This window comes from Eumetopias jubatus, unplaced genomic scaffold (assembly GCF_037043125.1).
Source record: "Eumetopias jubatus isolate StellerSeaLion01/CBP00866 unplaced genomic scaffold, mEumJub1_p1.0 scaffold_11, whole genome shotgun sequence".
In the NCBI taxonomy this organism is placed as follows: domain Eukaryota; kingdom Metazoa; phylum Chordata; class Mammalia; order Carnivora; family Otariidae; genus Eumetopias; species Eumetopias jubatus.
In genome coordinates, this window is record NW_028274817.1 from 80,170,004 (window position 1) to 80,190,056 (window position 20,053).

Consider the following 20,053-nt stretch of genomic DNA (forward strand, 5'->3'; position numbering starts at 1 on the left):
CAGGGGTGGTTCAACATTCACAAATCAATCAACATGATATACCACATTAATAAAAGAAAGGATAAGAACCATATGATCCTTTCAAATGTTGGAGGAAAAAAGCATTTGACAAAATACAAAATCCTTTCTTGATAAGAGCCCTCCACCATATAGTGATAGAGGGAACATACCTCCACATCATAAAAGCCATATTCAAAAGACCCACAGTGAATATCATCCTAAATGGGGGAAAAACTGAGAGCTTTCTGCCCAAGATCAGGAACATGACAGGGATGCCCACTTTCACCACTGTTGTTCAACACAGTACTGGAAGTCCTAGCGTCAGCAATCAGAAAACAGAAAGCAATAAAAGGCATGCAAATCGGAAAAGAAAAACCTAAATTTTCACTCTTTGCAGATGACTTGATACTCTATGTAGAAAACCTGAAAGACTCCACCCAAAAATTTGCGAGAACTGACGCAGGAATTCAGCAAAGTCACAGGTTATAAAACCAATGCACAGAAGTCTGTTGCATTTCTATACACCCACAATGAAGCAGCAGAAAGAGAAATCAAGTAATCGATCCCATTTACAATTGAACCAAAAACCATAAGATACCAAGGAATAAACCTAACCAAGGCGGTAAAGGATCTGTGCTCTGAAAACTATACATACTTATGAAAGAAATTGAGGAAGACACGAAGAAATGGAAAACCATTCCATGCTCATGGATTGGAAGAACAAATATTGTTAAAATGTCTATTCTACCCAAAGAAATCTACACATTCAAGGCAATCCCTATCAAAATACCATCAGCATTTTTCACAGAGTTGGAACACATAGTCCTAAAATTTGTATGGAACCAGAAAAGACCCTGAATCGCCAAAGAAATGTTGAAAAATGGGGCTCCTGGGTGGCTCAGTCCATTGAGCATCTGACTTCAGCTTGGGCCATGATCCCAGGGGCCTGGGATTGAGCCCCACATTGGGCTCCTTACTCAGCGGGGAGCCTGCCTCTCCCTCTCCCTCTGCCATTCCCCTTCTTGTGCTCTCTCACTCTCTCTCACTCTGTAAAATAAAATCTTAAAAAAAAAGAAAGGTTGAAAAAGGAAATCAAAGCTGGGGTCATCACAATTCTGGACTTCCAGCTATATTACAATGCTGTAATCATCAAGACAATATGGTACCGGTATGAAAACAGACACATAGGTCAATGGGACAGAATAGAGACCCCAGAAATGGACCATGAACTCTATGGTCAACTAATCTTTGACAAAGCAGGAAAGAATATCCAATGGGAAAAGAGAGTCTCTTCAATAAATAGTGCTGGGAAAATTGGACAGCCACATGCAGAAAAATGAAACTGGACCACTTTCTTACCCCATACCCAAAAATAAACTCAAGTTGGATAAAAGGCCTAAATGTGAGACAGGAATCCATCAGAATCCTAGAGGAGAACACAGGTAGGAACCCCTCCGACCTCGGGCACAGGAGCTTGTTGCTAGACACACCTCCAAAAGCAATGGAATAAAAAGAAAACAACAAAAACAAAAATGAACCATTGCAATTTCATTTGGATAAAAAATCTTTTGCACAGCCACGGAAACAATCACCAAAACTAAAAGGCAGCTTACAGAGTAGGAGAAGATATTCATAAATGACATATCGGATAGAGGGGTAGTGTCCAAATTCTTTAAGGAACTTATCAAACTCAACACCCCCTCAAAAAAAAAATCCAGTCAAGAAATGTGCAGAACACATAGAGGAATATTTCTTCAAAGAAGACCTACAAATGGCTAGCAGACACATGAATAAATCCTCAACATCATTCCACATCAGGGAAATACAAATCAAAACGCAATGAGATACCAACTCACACCAGTCAGAACGGCTAAAATGAACAACTTGGGAAACAACAGGTGTTAGTGAGGATGTGGAAAAAAGCGAACCCTCTTACACTGTTGAGGAGAATGCAAACTGGTATAGCCACTCTGGAAAACAGTATGGAGGTTCCTCAAAAGTTAAAAAGAGAACTACCCTAAGACCCAGCAATTGCACTACTAGATATTTATCCAAAGGATACAAAGATAGTGATTCGAAGGGGCATATGCACCCCAATGTTTAGAGCAGCAATGTTCATAATAGCCAAAATATGGATAGAACTCAGATATCCGTCGACAGATGAACGGATAGAGAAGAAGTGGTATATATATGATGGAATATTATTCAGCCATCACAAAGAATGAAGAATGAAATCTTGCCATTTGCAACGACGTGGATGGAACTAGACGGTGTTATGCTAAGCACAATAAGCCAGTCAGTGAAAGTCAATTATCAGATGTTTTTGCTTCTGTGTGGAATTTAAGAAGCAAAACAGGTGAACATAGGGGAAGGGAAGAAAAACTAAAATAAGATAAAAAGGGAGAGGGAGGCAAACCATAAGAGACACTTAACTACAGGAAACAAACTGTGGGTTGCTGGAGGGGAGTTGGGTGGGGGGATGGGGCAACTGGGCGATGGGCATTAAGGAGGGCACTTGATGTAATGAGCACTGGGTGTTATATGCAACTGATGAATCAGTGAATTCTGCCCTTGAAACTAAGAACACAGTATATGTTAATTAAATTTAAATTAAAACACAAAATTAAAAAGAAAAGTGATGATACTCCCCAAATATATCTACAGGTTAAATGCAAGCCCTATCAAACTCTCAGTTGGCTTTTCTTTTGATACTGAAAAACTGATGCTAAAATTCACAGGGAAGTTTAAGAAAATGAGAATTGTCAAAATAGTGATTTTTTTAAGAAAAAAAAAGTTAGAGGACGCACACTTTATGTTTTCAAAGCATACTAAGTGATGAATCACTAAATTATACACTACATCAAAAACTAATGATGTATTGTATGGTGGCTAACATAACATAATAAAAATAAAATAAAATAAATTATACTCCTGAAAGTAATATTAGCTTATATGTTAACTAACTAGAATTTAAGTAAAAACTTGAAACAAACAAACAAAAAGCCTACTACAGAGCTGCAGTAATCAAGACTGTGTGGCACTGGCATAAAGAAGGGTATATAGACCAATGGCATAGAACTGAGAGTCCAGGAATAAATTGATATGTTTATGGTCAGTTGATTTTCAATGAGGATGCCAGGAAAACTCAATGGAGATATAATAGTATTTTCATCAAATGGTGCACAGACAACTGGGTACCACATGCAAAAAGAATGCAATTGGACCCCTACAGAACACTATATACAAAAATTAATGTATAGTATGGATCAGACCTAAATACAAGCGTCAAATCTATAAGCCTCTTAGGAGACTGCTTGGGTGTAACTTTGTGACTCCATCTAGGCAATGGTTTCTTGGAATGACACTAAAAGCAGAAGCAACCAGGAAAATGATCAATTGGACTTCATCTAAATAAAAACATGCGTGATTTCACAAGAAAATGAAAAGACAACCCCTAGACATGAGAAAATTTATGAAGTCATATACCTGATAAGAGTCTAGTATTCAGAATATATAAATAACTCTAAGAATACTAAAAAGATAAATAATCCAATTAAAAAGTGTAAAAAGTATTTGAATAGATATTTTCCTCCAAAAAAGATATGTAAATGACCAATAATCACATGATCAGATGATCAACGTCATCGGTCATTAAAAACTGCAAATCAAAACCACAATGCATTACCCCTTCATACCCACTAGGATGGCTACAATAAAAACTACAAAAAGTAACAAGTGTTGGAAAGGATGTGGCGAAGTCAAAACCCTCATACACGGCTGGTGAGAATATAAAATGTTGCAGCTACCTTGGAAAACAGTTAGACATTTCTTCTAAAATTAAAGTAGATTTACCATGTAACCCAGTTATTCCACTCGTAGATGTATACCCAAGAAAATTAAAAACACATTTCAAACAAATATTTCTATAGAAGCATTATTCATAATATTCCCAAGGTGAAAACTATCCCAATGCCCATCAAAAGGATAAATTGTGGTACATCCACATGATGGAGTGTTATTCATCAATAAAAAGGAAGGAAGTACTGATACATGCTATAACAATAGATGGACATTGAAAACATTATGCTAGGTGGAAAAATCCAATCACGAAAGGCCACATATTGTATGATTCCACTCATATGAACTGTCCAGAATGGGCAAGTCCGTAGAGACAGACTATAGACTATCAGTTGCCAGGTGCTAGGTGGAGGGGGGAGGGAGGCTGACTGCTAATAGGTATGGAGTTTCTTTCTGGATTGATTAAAGTGTTCTGGAATTAGATAGTGGGGATTGTTGCACATCCTTGTGAGTATTCTAAAAACTGAATTGTACATTTTATTTTTTAAAGATTTATTTATTTATTTTAGAGAGGGGGAGAGAGAGAGAGAGAGAGCACAAGCCCGAGGAGTAGAAGGTGAGAGAGAGAGAATCTTAAGCAGGCTCCACACTCAGTTTGGATCCCAGGACCCTGAGATCATGACCTGAGCTAAAACCAAGAGTCGGATGCTCAACTGACTGTACCACCCAGGCGCCCCCTGAATTGTACATTTTAAAAGGGTAATTTTTTGGTATGTGAATTATATCTCAACTAAAATGAGCATCACTCTGTTACTGGAAATCCTCAGAGGAGGTAAGATGGCGGAAGAGTAGGGGACCTCATTTCATCTAGTCCCTTGAATTTAAGTAGATTAAATATCAAATAAATTAAATAAATTAAATATCGGGGCGCCTGGGTGGCTCAGGTGTTAAGCATCTGCCTTCGGCTCAGGTCATGATCTCAGGGTCCTGGGATCCAGCCCCGCATCGGGATCCTTGCTTAGCAGGAGGCCTGCTTCTCCCTCTCCCACTCCCCCTGCTTGTGTTCCCTCTGTCACTGTGTCTCTCTCTGTCAAATAAATAAAATCTTTAAAAAAAATTAAATATCAAATCATTCTGAATACCCATGAATTCAACCTGAGATGTAAGAAAAGAACATCTGGAACTCTACAAGTAGAAAAGCGACCACTTTTTGCAAGGTAGGAGGTGCAGAGAAGTGAATCTGAGGGGAAATATCAGAAGATAATTGGAGGGGGGAGGGAGTCTCCCTAAACTGGCTACCGGAGCATGATGTAGCCCTGGAGGGCAAAATCGGAATCCTTGGAAATCTGCTCCAGTGAGAGACATCCCTGCCTGAAAGGCACTCAGGGGATGAAATGGGCAGATTTCTAGGCGGGACAGTGTGGTGTCAGGATCCCTGGGTCACAGAATTAACGGGGGTGCCTGAGCTGGTAGAGTTCCCAAGCAGGGGAGCGGGGAAACTGGTCACAGTCAGCGAGCCCAGGAGGGGGCTCTCAGCTCAGTTCACCATAAACCTCGAGCTGGGGGCAATTGGGTGACTGCTCTCCACCTGGGGACCCTGAAGAGGACTGGAAGGCCAGAACCATCCACCATCCCCTGGGAGGGGCAGAATGGGTACGGGCACAACTGGGCAACAGCTCTCAGGGCGATGGCCCTGTAAAGGACAGTACTGGGCAACCCTCTGCCATCCCCTGGGAGGGGCAGAGCAAGTGTGCACACAATCCAGTGACCGCTCTCAGTGCCAGGGCCCTACAAACTGTAGTAACGAGGGACCTGCCGAGTTCCCCTGGGAGGATGGCTGTGGGTGTGCACCGCAGGACTCTGCAGAGTGTGGCACACACAAAGATGAAGACCATTTGTCCAAGAGGGTATATTAAAGAGAGGGAGCTGCGATCTTTTTGCTCTGGGGCTGGAGACCCGGGCATGGCCATTTTTATTTTGATCCTTTAAACAGGCGCAGAAAGCCTTCAGCGAACAAAAGCCACACAGAGGAACAGGTTACACTGAGCCCAGCCCCCTGACAAGGGGCAGTGCAACTCCACCCAGGCAAAGACACATGAGAAGTTGCGCAGCAGGCCACTCCCCCAGAAGACCAACTGGAAGAACAGGTGCACAGCAAGTTTACAGACCCCCACAAGACTGTAACACTCCAGCGCTAGGGGAAAAAAGTATATAGAATTCGGGGTTTTATCTCATGATTCATTTATCGTTCAGTTTAAAATTTTCCGTTTCTTTTTCTTTTACTTTTTTCCCCTTTTCGACTAGTTTCTTATTTTATCAACTCTTTGTTTTTACGTCTTTTTTTAACTTTTTTTTTTTACATTTACATTTTATAAATATATTCTTCATTTTTGGCTTCCTTTCACTCTATTCAATTTTATTTTTGTATATGCATAAGTTTTGTTTTCTTTACAATTTTGGAATTTAGTGTCTTCTAACATGCAGACCAAAATACACCCAGGACCAACTAGATCACCTTGTTTTGACGGCCCTGAGAGTTATAATATTCTCGCCCCCCACTTTTTTTTCCTCCTTTTTCATTTATTTTTTATTCATTTATTTTTGATGTTTTGCTTCTCCTTTACTTTTTTGGTTTCTGAGCTCTTCAGATTTGTCCAGTGTGTACTTTGCTTGGGTCGTGATTGATATTTTTGATTCTGCTCCCTCGTTTATTCATTCTTCTCTGGGAAAAATTACTAGAAAGAGGAATTCAAAAGAAAGAACCAAAGGTAATACTCTGCCACAGATCTAATAGATATGGACATAAGTAAAATGTCAGACCTGGAATGCAGGATAATAATTATAAAGTTACTAGTTGGACTTGAAAAACCCTTAAAAGACACTAGAGAACCTCTTAGTGCAGAAATGAGATCTAATCAGGCTGAAATTAAAAATTCTCTAACTGAGCTGCCGTCTAAATTGGGTGCTCTACCAGCCAAGGTGAATGAGGCAGAAGAGAGCGTCAGTGACATAGAGGACAAATTGATGGAAAGGAAGGAAGCTGAGGTAACGAGAGGAAAACAACTAATAGACCATGAAGAGAGGCTTTGAGAAATCAGTGATGTTATAAAATGCACCAACATGAGAATTATTGGGGTGTCTGAGGGTGAAAAGAGAGAGTGGGGGCAGAAGGTGTAGTTGAGCAAATCACAGCTGAGAATTTCCCTAATCTGGGGAAGGAAATAGGCATTCATGTCCAAAAGGTAGAGAGGAACCCTCCCAAAATCAATAAAAATAGATCAACACCCCAACATACAATAGTGAAGTTTTCAAATTTCAGAGACAAAAAGAAAATCCTGAAAGCGGCTCAAGACAAGAAGTTCCTTACCTACAGAGGTAGGAACATTGGATTTGCATCAGACCTATCCACAGAGACCCGGCAAGCCAGAAGGGGCTGGCAACACATATTCAGGGTACTAAATGAGAAAAACAAACAGCCAAGAATACTTTATCCAGCAAGGGTGTCACTCAGAATGGAAGGAGAGATAAAGAAATTCAAGGACCGACAGAAACTGAAAGAATATGTGACCACCAAGCCAGCCCTACAAGAAATAGTAAGGGGGATCCTGTAAGTGAAGAGAGACACCAAGATTAACACGTACCAGAAAGAAACAGAGACAATCTACAGAAACAGGGACTTTACATGTCATACAATGGCACTAAATGCACACCTTTCAATAGTTACTCTGAATGTAAATGGGCTAGATGCTCCAACCAAAAGTCACAGGGTTTCAGATATGCTGTCTCCAAGAGACTCACTTTTTTTTTAATTTTATTAAATTTATGTATGGTATGTTAGTCACCATACAATACATCATCAGTTTTTGATGTGGTGATCCATGATTCATTGTTTTCATATAACACCCGGTGCTCCATGCAGTACGTGCCCTCCTTAATACCCATCACTGGGCTAACCAATCCCCCCTCCCCCCTCCCCTCTGAAACTCTCAGTTTGCCACTTTGGAAAACAGTGTGGAGGTTCCTCAAAAATTTAAAAATAGAGCTACCCTATGACCCAGCAATTGCACTCCTGGGTATTTACCCCAAAGACACAGATGTAGCGAAAAGAAGGGCCATATGCACCCCAATGTTCATAGCAGCAATGTCCACAATAGCTAAACTGTGGAAAGACACTCACTTTAGACCTCAAGACACCACCAGACTGAACGTGAGGGGGTGGAGAACAACTTATCATGCTAAAGGACCTCAAAAGAAAGCTGGGGTAGCAATCCTCATATCAGACAAATTAGATTTTAAACCAAAGAGTGTAGTGAGAGATGAAGAGGGACACTATATCATACTTAAAGGATCTACCAAACAAGAAGATCTAACAATTATAAATATTTATGCTCCTAATTTAGGATCAGCCAATTATATCAATCAATTAAATAAACAAATTAAAGAAACACATGGATAATAATACATTAATAGTAGGGGACTTCAACACCCCACTCACAGCAATGGACAGATCATCTAAGCAGAAGATCAACAAGGAAACAAGGGCTTTGAGTGATACTTTGGACCAGAGAGTCTTCACAGATGTATACAGAGCATTCCATTGTAAAGCAACAGAATACACATTCTTCTCGAGTGCACATGGAACATTCCCCAGGATAGATCACGTACTGGGTCACAAATCAGGTCTCAACTGATACCAAAAGATTGGGATTATTCCCTGCATATTTTCAGACCACAATGCTTTGAAACTTGAACTCAATCGCAAGAGGAAATTTGCAAGGAACTAAAAAACTTGGTGGTTAAAGAGCATCCTGCTAAAGAATGAATAGATCAACCAGCAAACTGAAGAAGAATTTTAAAAATTCATGGAAACGAATGAGAATGAAAACACAGCTGTTCACATCCTTTGGGATACAGCAGAGGTGGTCCTAAGAGGGAAGTACATTGCAATACAAGCCTCTCTCAAAAAATTAGAAAAATCTCTGGGGTGCCTGGGTGGCTCAGTCAGTTAAGCCACTGCCTTCGGCTCAGGTCATGATCCTGCAGTCCTGGGATTGAGTCCCACATCAGACTCCCTGTTCGGCAGGGAGTCTGCTTCTCCCTCTGACCCTCCCCCCTCTCATGCTCTCTCTCTCTCTCTCATTCTCTCTCTCTCTCTCTCTCAAATAAATAAATAAATAAATAAATAAATAAATAAATAAATAAAATATTTTTTAAAAAATTAGAAAAATCTCAAATACACAAGCTAACCTTATACCTAAAGGAGCTGGAGAAAGAACAGCAAATAAAGCCTAAACCAAGCAGGGGAAGAGAAGTAATAAAGGTTAGAGCAGAAATCAATGAAATAGAAACCAAGAGAATGTAGAACAGATCGACAAACCTAGAAGCTGGTTCTTTGAAAGAATTAATAAGATTGATACACCCATAGCCAGACTTATCCAAAAGAAAAGAGAAAGGACCCAAATTAATAAAATCATGAATGAAAGAGGAGAGATCATGACCAACACCAAGGAAATACAATCAATTCTAAGAACATATTATGAGCAAATATATGCCAACAAATTAGGGAATTTGGAAGAAATGGATGCATTCCTCGAAACGTATAAACTACCAACACTGAAACAGGAAGAATTAGAAGATCTGAACAGGTCCAATACCTGCAAGGAAATTGAAGCGGTAATCAAAAGCCTCCCAAAAACCTAGAGTCTAGGACCAGATGGCTTCCCAGGGGAATTCTACCAAACAGTCAAAGAAGAAATGATACCTATTCTACTGAAGCTGTTTCAGAAAATAGAAATGGAAAGAAAAACTTCCAAATTCCTTTTATGAGGCCAGTATTACCTTGATCCCAAAACCAGACAAAGACCCCCACCAAAAAGGAGAATTACAGACCAATATCCCTGATGAACATGGATGCCAAAATACTGACCAAGATCCTAGCCAATAAGATCCAACAGTACATTAAAAGGATTATTCAACACCACCATGTGGGATTTATTCCTGGACTGCAAGGGTGATTCAGCATTTGCGAATCAATCAACGTGATAGATCACATTAATAAAAGAAAGGACAGGAATCATATGATACCCTCAATTGATGCAGAAAAAGTATTTGACAAAACACAACAAACTTTCCTGGTTAAAACTCTTCAAAACATAGGGATGGAGGGAACATACCTCAAAATCATAAAAAAAGCCCACAGCAAATATTATTCTCAATGGGGAAAAACTGAGAGTGTTTCCTCTAAGGTCAGGAACACAACAGGGATGCCCACTCTTGCCACTCCTGTTCAACATACTACTAGATGTCCTAGGCTCAGTAATCAGACAACAAAAAGAAATAAAAGGCTTTCAAATCAGCAAAGAAGTAGTCTAACTTCCTCTCTTCACAGATGACATGATACTTTATGTGGAAAACCCAAAAGACTCCACCCCACAATTGCTGGAACTCTTACAGAAATTCAGCAACATCCAGGATACAAAATCAATGCACAGAAATCAGTTGCATTTCTATACACTAACAATGAGATGGAAGAAAGAAATTAAGGAAGCAATCCCATTTACAATTGCACCAAACGCCATTAGATACCTAGGAATAAACCTAACCAAAGAGGTAAAGGATCTGTACTCTAAAAACTACAGAACACTTCTGAAGGAAATTGAGGAGGACACAACGAGGTGGAAAAACATTCCATGCTCATGGTTGGGAAGGATAAATATTGTTAAGATGTCTGTGCTACTCAGAGCAATCTTCACATTCAATGCAATGCCTATCAAAATATCATCAACATTTTTCACCAAACAAATAATCCTAAAACTTGTATGGAACTGGGGAAGACCGCAAATAGCCAGAGGAATGTTGAGAAAGAAAGCCAATGCTGGAAGCATCACAATGCTTGACCTCAAGCTGTATTACAAAGCTGTGATCATCAAGACAGCATGGTACTGGCACAAAAACAGACATAGGTCAATGGAACAGAATAGAGAACCCCGAAATGGACCCTCAACTCCATGGTACACTAATATTTGACAAAGCAGGAAAGAATATCCAATGGGTGGGGGGGAACACAGTTTCTTCAATAAATGGTGGTGGGAAAATCGGACAGCCACATGCAGAAGAGTGAAGCTGGACCATTCTCTTACACCATACACAAAGATAAACACAAAATGGATGAAAGACCTCAATGTGAGACAGGAATCCATCAAAATCTTAGAGCAGAACACAAGCAGCAACCTCTTCGGCCTTGGCTGCATCACCTTCTTGCTAGACACATCTCCATAATGAACAACTGGGACTTCATCAAGATAAAAAGCTTCTGCACAACAAAGGAAACAGTCAACAAAACTCTAAGGCAACCTATGGAATGAGAGAAGATATTTGCAAATGACATATAAGATAAAGGGTTAGTATCCACGTTCTATAAAGAACTTATCAAACTCAACACCCTAAAAACAAAGAATCCAGTCAAGAAATAGGCAGAAGACATAAACAGCCATTTCTCCAAAGAAGATATACAAATGGGTAAAAGACACATCCAAAAATGCTCCACATCGCTTGGCTTCAGGGAAATACAAATCAAAATCGCAATGAGATACCACCTTACACCGGTCAGATTGGCTAAAATTAACAAGATAGGAAACAACAAATGTTGGCAAGGATGTGGAGAAAGGGGAACCCTCTTACACTGTCGGTGGGAATGCAAGCTGGTACAGCCACTCTGGCAAACAGTCTGGAGGTTCCTCAAGAAGTTAAAAATAGAGCTACCTTATGACCCAGCAATTGCATTACCAGGTATACACTCCAAAGATACAGATGTAATGAAACAAAGGGGCACCTGCACCCAATGCTCATAGCAGCAATATCCACAATAGCCAAACTATGGAAAGAGCCCAGATGTCCCTCAAAAGACGAATGGGTAAAGAAGTGAGGTATGAAAATATTATTCATCCATCAGAAAGCATGAATACTTGCCATTTACATTGATGTGGATGGAACTGGAGGATATTAGGCTAAGTGAAATAAGTCAATCGGAGTAAGACAATTATACGGTTTCACTCATATGTGGAACATAAGAGACAGTGCAGAAGATCATAAGGGAAGGGATGGAAAACTGGATTGGAAGAAATCAGAGAGAGAGAGAGAGAGAGAGAGAGAGACAAACCATGAGAGACTCTTAACTATGGGAAACAAACTGAGGGTTGTTGAAGGGGTGGTGAGTGGTGGATGGCATAACTAGGTGATGGGCATTAAGGATGGCAGGTGAAGTGATGAGCACTGGGTGTCATAGGCAACTGATGAAGTGTTGAACCCTGTACCTGAAACTAATGACATACTATGTGTTGGCTAATTGAATTTAAATTAAAAAAAGGTAATCCTCAAGAATTCTCCTACCTCCATCTGACCACAACAGAATGTGTCCTTCTTTCCTCTGTACTCCCTCTTTACCTGATAACACTGATCTTCTTGTCCTCATGACTTTGAATTGCACTATTGTAATGTTCTGCTCACTTCACCCCTCTCTTCATTTAACATCCAAATAATCATGCTCAGACTTTTCTTAGTGTCTCCTCTCCAGTAGTAGATAATCAAATATCAGTTGTACAGTTCCTTGTGTTCACATGCCCTCCATCGCATAGATTTCATTCTATTCAATGAATATTAGTTGAGTGGAGGATGACTGGGAAAGGTAATAAACTTAACTCAATGTTTTATTGTTACTTTCTACAAGTGGACACTCCAAGTGTCTCATCTCTAAGCAACATGAAACATTGCCTCTAGTACCAATGTACCTTTGTGCTAGAGGATTCTTGTATTGGTAATGAACCATGTTTTCAGTTAGGAGGCAGGTTTTAGATTCACAGACCTGGCTTAGAATTCCATCTCTGCTGCTGACTAGCTCCCTGCCCTCCCTGTCCCTCATTCTGATTGAACCTCATTTTCTTCGTCTGTAAATTGAATCATGATAATGCATACCTGAGCATGTGAATTCAGTGAACCAAACACATCAATTGGTCAGCATAATAAATTGAAAATAAATAACTTCAATAAGTGAAAAATATTATGTTACATTAATTTGGTCTTAGATTAAATACCAAAAAAAAAATAAAATCTGGAAGTCAGAGTCACATGAAGCAGGCAGCCTTGACATCTGGGAGAGGTGCTGTAGGAAAAGAACTTGCCCTTTACCATTGAAACCTAAAATCTAACCTTATAATGTGACCACAAATACCACCCGGAAATACTTTCTAAAGAACAAATCCATGCCAGTCACAAAGACGAGGTAATCCTCTGTTTGTTTTTTTTTAAAGATTTTATTTATTTATTCATGAGAAACAGAGGGAGAGAGAGAGAGAGAGAGAGAAGGGGAGGGAGAAGCAGGCTCCCAAGGAGTAGGGAGCCGGATGCGGGACTCGATCCCAGGACCCTGGGAACATGACCTGAGCCGAAGGCAGACGCTTAACCATCTGAGCCACCCAGGCGCCCGACAAGGTAATCCTTTGAAAATGAACTAGAGTGGTGCCTGGGTGGCTCGCTTCTGCCTTTGGCTTGGGTCATGATCCCAGGGTCCTGGGACCAAGCCCCATGTTGGGCTTCCTGCTCAGCAGGGAGTGTGCTTCTCCCTCTTCCTCTGCCCCTCACCACCCCACTCAAGTGTGCTCTCTCTCCCTCTCTCTCTTTCAAATGGATAAATAAAATCTCAAAAAAAAATGAACTAGAAATCCCAAAGCCCAAAAAACACTTTGAAAGGCTATTGACATCCTAGATAAGTTTAACTGCCTTTTTAGCTTGTCGATAGTTTTAAATAGCACCAAATGTTCTTTAAAAAGTCAAATATAGGAAAAAAAAGAGAGAAAACCTTGAGAATGGGATCAGCCTGAAGCTTAAAGATGATGAAGAACCATTGACGTGTGGGATTAAAAGAAACATACAGACAAAAAGTAAACACACACACACACACACACACACACACACCCGTTCTCAATTCCCATCTTGCTTCTACCATCTATGTCATCAAAACCAAAATTTTTATGAAAGGAAGAAAACAAATTTTGAAAATAAGGAAACAAATCCAGGGATAGAAAGAAAGAGAGAAGGGCCTAAGAAAATACCCAGTAATTTTTAACTACTTCACATCTTGGAACCTGGATGAATTATATCCCTTGGCACTGGAAGATGCTGAACAGGTGACTGCTGACACAAGGCTTAGTGTCTTTTTTAGGAGGGAGTAGTGGGAAGTATGCAGAAAGTCCGGGGATAAACAGAGGTAGTGTGTTAGTTTCCTAGGTTTGTCTTAAGAAAGTATCACTCTAATTCAATATGATCTCATCTTAACTTAAGTAGTTACATCTGCAATGGCCCTATTTCAAAATAATTTCACATTCTGAGGTTCCATGTGGGCATGCATTTTGGGGGGACACTATGCAATGCACTACAGGTGGTGAACAAAATGGGGAGAGTGAGGTTATCTCAATTCCTCTATAGACCAAAACTCTTGGTGTCACCACTAAACAAGATTCTAGAGTGGAACAGAAGAATGGCTTGTGAACGCTCAGGAAAAGATGTAGTGATCATCAAGAGTGAGCACAGACTCAGCAAGGACCCGTCACATAATTCTGCCCCACTTTCTTTCACGAGTAGGCATTAGCATTAAGTGTGCAAAGGCCAGAGGGCCTGCAGCTGACAGAAAGTCTAGTAGGAAACGTCAGAGGGATGTGCTAGCCATCAGAGATAACAAAGCCTGAGCCTACTTTAAAAGAAATGTGCTGGTAGATGAATGGATAAGGAAGAGGTGATATATATATACAATGGAATATTACTCAGCCATCAAAAAGAATGAACCCTTGCCATTTGTGAAGATGTGGATGGGACTAGAGGGTATTATGCTGAACAAAATCAGTCAATGAGAGAAACAAAATTATCATTTGGTTTCACTTGTATGTGTAATATAATAAATAGCACAAAGGATCATAGGGGAAGGGGGGGAAAACTGAATGGGAAGAAATCAGAGATAGAGAAAAACCATGAGAGACTCTTTACTATAGGAAACAAACTTAGGGTTGCTGGTGGGAAGGTAGGTGGGGGTTGTGGTAACAGGGTGATGGGCATTAAGGAAGGAATATGATGTGATGTGTACTGGGTGTTATATGCAACTGATGAATTACTGAACTCTATATCTGAAATTAATGATGTACTATATGTTGGCTAATTGAATTTAAATAAATAAAAAAAGAAAATAATAAAATTAAAATTAAAAAGAGGGAAAAACTAACTTACAGACCTGCAAAACAGTTATCAAAGTGGTAATAGTACATCTTTAACTTTCAGTAACTATTTTTAATGCAAAAGGACCAAATTATTCAATCAAAACTTGGTAATGAAGAATAGGCAATCACTACTGGGTATACAAATATTTAAAAATCACAGGAATAATACAAATAATAGTATGTTTGTAAATATGATAACTTGCAAGTATGTTTCAATACCTTGAGAGACATAAACTACCAAATCTCACACAAGAAGAAAAGCATAATTTAAATTGACCTATATATATTAAAGAAAAAAATTAATAATCTGTCCAAAAAAAAGAAGCACCAAGCAGTTATTTTTACTAGTGAATTCATCCAAACACTTAAAGAAAAATTATTGCAATTCTTGACAATATGTTCCATTAAATAGAAGCAGCAATGACACTTTCTAACATTCCACAAAGCCAACATTATGGTAACACTAGAACTACATAATAATATTTATTATTTTTTATTTAAATTTAAATTTAAATATTGAGATTTAATGACATATTGACATTTAAATGACACAAAGCACTTTATAAGTTTAGCTTGAAGTCATTACACTGATGAGTATTGAATCACATATGTTTTGTGGTAAATTACATATATTGTGAAATTATTACCACAAGTTCAGTTAACATCCATTACCTCAGACAGATTAAAAAAAAGGAAAACAGTTCGTGATGAGAATTTTTAGGACCTACTCTCTTGGCAAGTATCAAACAAAACATACAGTAGTGTTAACTATATTCATCATATCTCCAATAATTGTTTATTTTATAACTGGAAGGTAGTAACTTTTGATCACTTTTTATCTAATTCACCTACCACCCACCCCCTGCCTCTGATAACCACAAATTGGATCTCTTTCTCATGACATTTTTCTTTTTGTTTCTAGGTATAAATGAGATCATACAGTACTTGCCTTTATCTGTGTGACTGATTTCACTTAGTATAATGCCCTCAAGTTGTTGCAAATGGCATGATTTGACTTATTCATATGGCTAAATAATATTCATCTGTATAGTTATATTCATTTATCTATATCATCTATCTACCTCTATATCTATCTATCTATCTATCTATCTATCTATCTATCTATCTATCTATCATCTATTCATTCTATATATAGTCTTATGGCTAAATAATATTCATATATAAAGATATAGATATGATATATATTATTTTAAATAATGCTGCAATGAACATGGCAGTGCTGATGTCTTTTAGACATAGTGTTTTCATTTCCTTCAGATATATACCCAGAAGTGGAATTACTGAATCATATGGTATTTTTTCCTTAATTTTTTTGAAGAATCTCCATATTGTTTTCCATAGCAGCTGTACCAATTTACGATTCCACCAACAGTGCACAAGGGTGCTCTTATCTCCATTTACTCACCAGCATTTATTATCTCTTCTCTTTTTGATGATAGCAATTCCAGTAAGCACGAGGCTGTATCCTACTGTAGTTTTTATTTGCATTTCCCTTATGATTGATGATATTGAGCATATTTTTATATACTTATTGGCCATTTACATATCTTTTTTGGAAAAAAAATTCTACTCAGATCTTTTGTCCATTTTTAAGTGGATTATGTGGGTATTTTTTTATTGAGTTATGTGAAATCTTTATATATGTTGTAAATTAACCCTTATCAGATAAATGGTCTGCAAATATTTTTCCTATTCTGTAGTTTGTGTTTTCATCTCAGTGACAGTTTCTTTTGCTGTGCAAAAGCGTTTTAGTTTGATGTAGTTCCATAATTCCACTTGCTTATTTTTCCATATTTTGCTTCTACCTTAGCTGTCAGAGCCAAAAAGTAATTGTCAAGACCCATGTCAAGGAGCTATTTTGCTGTTTTCTTGCAGGATTTATACAGTTTCTGGGCTACATTTAAGTTTCTAAACCATTTCATATTAAATTCTGTGAGTGGTGTAAGATAAAGTTCTAGTTTTATTATTTTATGTATGAATATCCATTTTGTCTAACACATAAAAACATTCCATGCTCATGGATTGGAAAAATAAACATTATTTTTTAATATTTTCTTTAATTTTATTTGTTTGAGAGAGAGAGAGCACGAGAGGGGGTAGGGTCAGAGGGAGAAGCAGGCTCCCTGTTGGGCAGGGAGCCCGATGTGGGACTCAATCCCGGGACTCCAGGATCATGACCTGAGCCAAAGGCAGTCACTTAACCAACTGAGCCACCCAGGCGCCCAAGAATAAACATTGTTAAAATGTCTATGCTACCCAGAGCAATCTATACCTTCAATGCCATCCCCATCAAAATTCCAAACACTTTTCAAAGTGCTGGAACAAACAATCCTAAAATTTGTATGGAATCAGAAAAGAGCCCGAATCGCCAAGGAAATGTTGAAAAAGAAAAACAAAGCTGGGGGCATCTCGTTGCCTGATTTCAAGCTATATTACAAAGCTGTGATCACCAAGACAGCATGGTACTGGCACAAAAACAGACATATAGACCAATGGAACAGAATAGAGAGTCCAGATATGGACCCTCAACTCTATGGTCAAATAATCTTTGACAAAACAGGAAAAAATATGCAATGGAAAAAGACAGTCTCTTCAATTAATGGTGCTGAGAAAATTGGGCAGCTATAAACAGAAGAATGAAAGGTGACCATTCTCTAACACCATACACAAAGATAAACTCAAAATGAATGAAAGACCTCAATATGAGATAGGAATCCATCAAAGTCCTAGAGGAGAACATAGGCAGTAACCTCTTTGACATCACCCACAGTAACTTCTTTCAAGATACATCTCCAAAGGCTAGTGAAACAAAAGCAAAAATCAACTTTTGGGACTTCATCAAGATAAAAAGCATCTGTAAAGCAAAGGAAACAGTCAACAAAACAAAGAGGCAACCCACAGAAGGGGAGAAGATATTTGCAAATGACACTACAGATAAAGGGCTGGTATCCAAGATCTATAAAGACCTTCTCAAACTCAACACCCAAAAAACAAATATTCAAGTCCAAAAATGGGCAGAAGACATGAACAGACACTTCTCCGAAGAAGACATACAAATGGTCAACAGACACATGAAAAAATGTTCATCATCATTAGCTATCAGGGAAATTCAAATCAAAACCACATTGAGATACCACCTTCCACCAGTTACAATGGCAAAAAATTGACAAGGCAAGAAACAACAAATATTGGAGAGGTTGTGGAGAAAGGGGAACCTTCTGACACTGTGTGGGAAGGCAATTTGGTACAGCCACTTTGGAAAACAGTGTGGAGATTCCTCAAAAAATCAAAAACAGAGCTACCCTATGACCCAGCAATTACAGTACTGGGTATTTACCCCAAAGACAGATGTAGTGAAAAGAAGGGCCATATGCACCCCAATGTTCATAGCAGCAATGTTCTCAATAGCCAAACTGTGGAAAGAGCTGAGATGCCCTTCAACAGATGAATGGGTAAAGAAGATGTGGTCCATATATACAATGGAATATTACTCAACCATCAGAAAGGATGAATACCCAACTTTTACATCAACATGGGTGGAAGTGGAGGAGATTATGCTTAGTGAAAAAGTCAAGCAGAGAAAGTTAATTATCATATAGTTTCACTTATTTGTGGAACAAAAGGAATAACATGGAGGACATTAGGGGAAGGAAGGGAAAGTTGAAAGGGGGAGGGGGAAATCAGAGGGAGAGATGAACCATGAGAGACTATGGACTCTGAGAAACAGACTGAGGGTTTTAGAGGGGAGGGGGTGGGGGGATGTGTTAGCCCAGTGATGGGTATTAAGGAGGGCATGTACTGCAATGGAGCACTGGGGGTTGTACGAAAACGATGAATTGTGGATCACTGCATTGAAAACTGGTGATGTATTGTATGGTGACTAACATAACAAAATAAAATAAAATCTAAAAAAAGAGTTATATGCTTAAACAACTTAGCCAAACAGGACCCCCTGATATCATTCTTTAAAAAAAAAAAAAAAACGCTTTTATTTATTTATTCATCAGAGAGAGAGAGAGAGAGAGCACAAACTGGGAGATTGGCAGGCAGAGGGAGAAGCAGGGTCCCCGCTGAGCAAGGAGCCTGATGCAGGGCTCGATCTCAGGACCCTGGGATCATGACCTGAGCCTAAGACAGCCGCTTAACCAACTGAGCACCCAGGTGCCTCATGATATCATTCTTTTCTATTTGAATATCCAACTGTTGCATCAACATTTTGGGAAGGTATTGTCATTTCTCCACTGAATATTCTTGGCTTCCTTATCAAATATTAGTTTACCGTATATGATTGGGTTTATGTCTGTGCTTGCAATTCTGTTTTACTGATTTATCTGTTTTTATGCCAGTGCTAGTTTTGAAAATTATACATTTATACTATAGCTTGAAATTAGGAAGTTTGATGACTTTCAACTTGGTCCTTCTCTTTCTTTTTTTTTAATTTATATTCAATCAGCCAACATATAATACATCATTAGTTTTTTTCAATTTTTTATTGTTATGTTAATCACCATACATTACATCATTAGTTCTTGATGTAGTGTTCCATGATTCGTTGTTTGTGCATAACACCCAGTGCTCCATGCAGAATGTGCCCTCTTTAATACTCATCACCAGGCTAACCCATCCCCCCACCCCCCTCCCCTCTAGAACCCTAAGGTTGTTTTTCAGAGTCCATCGTCTCTCATGGTTCATCTCCCCCTCCGACTTACTCCCCTTCATTCTTCCCCTCCTACTATCTTCTTTTTCTTTTTTCTTAACATATGTTGCATTATTGGTTTCAGAAGTACAGATCTGTGATTCAACAGTCTTGCACAATTCACAGCGCTCACCATAGCACATACCCTATCCAATGTCTATCACCCAACCACCCCATTCCTCCGACCCCCATCACTCCAGCAACACTCAGTTTGTTTCCTGACATTAAGAATTCCTCATATCAGTGAGGTCATATGATACATGTCTTTTTCTGATTG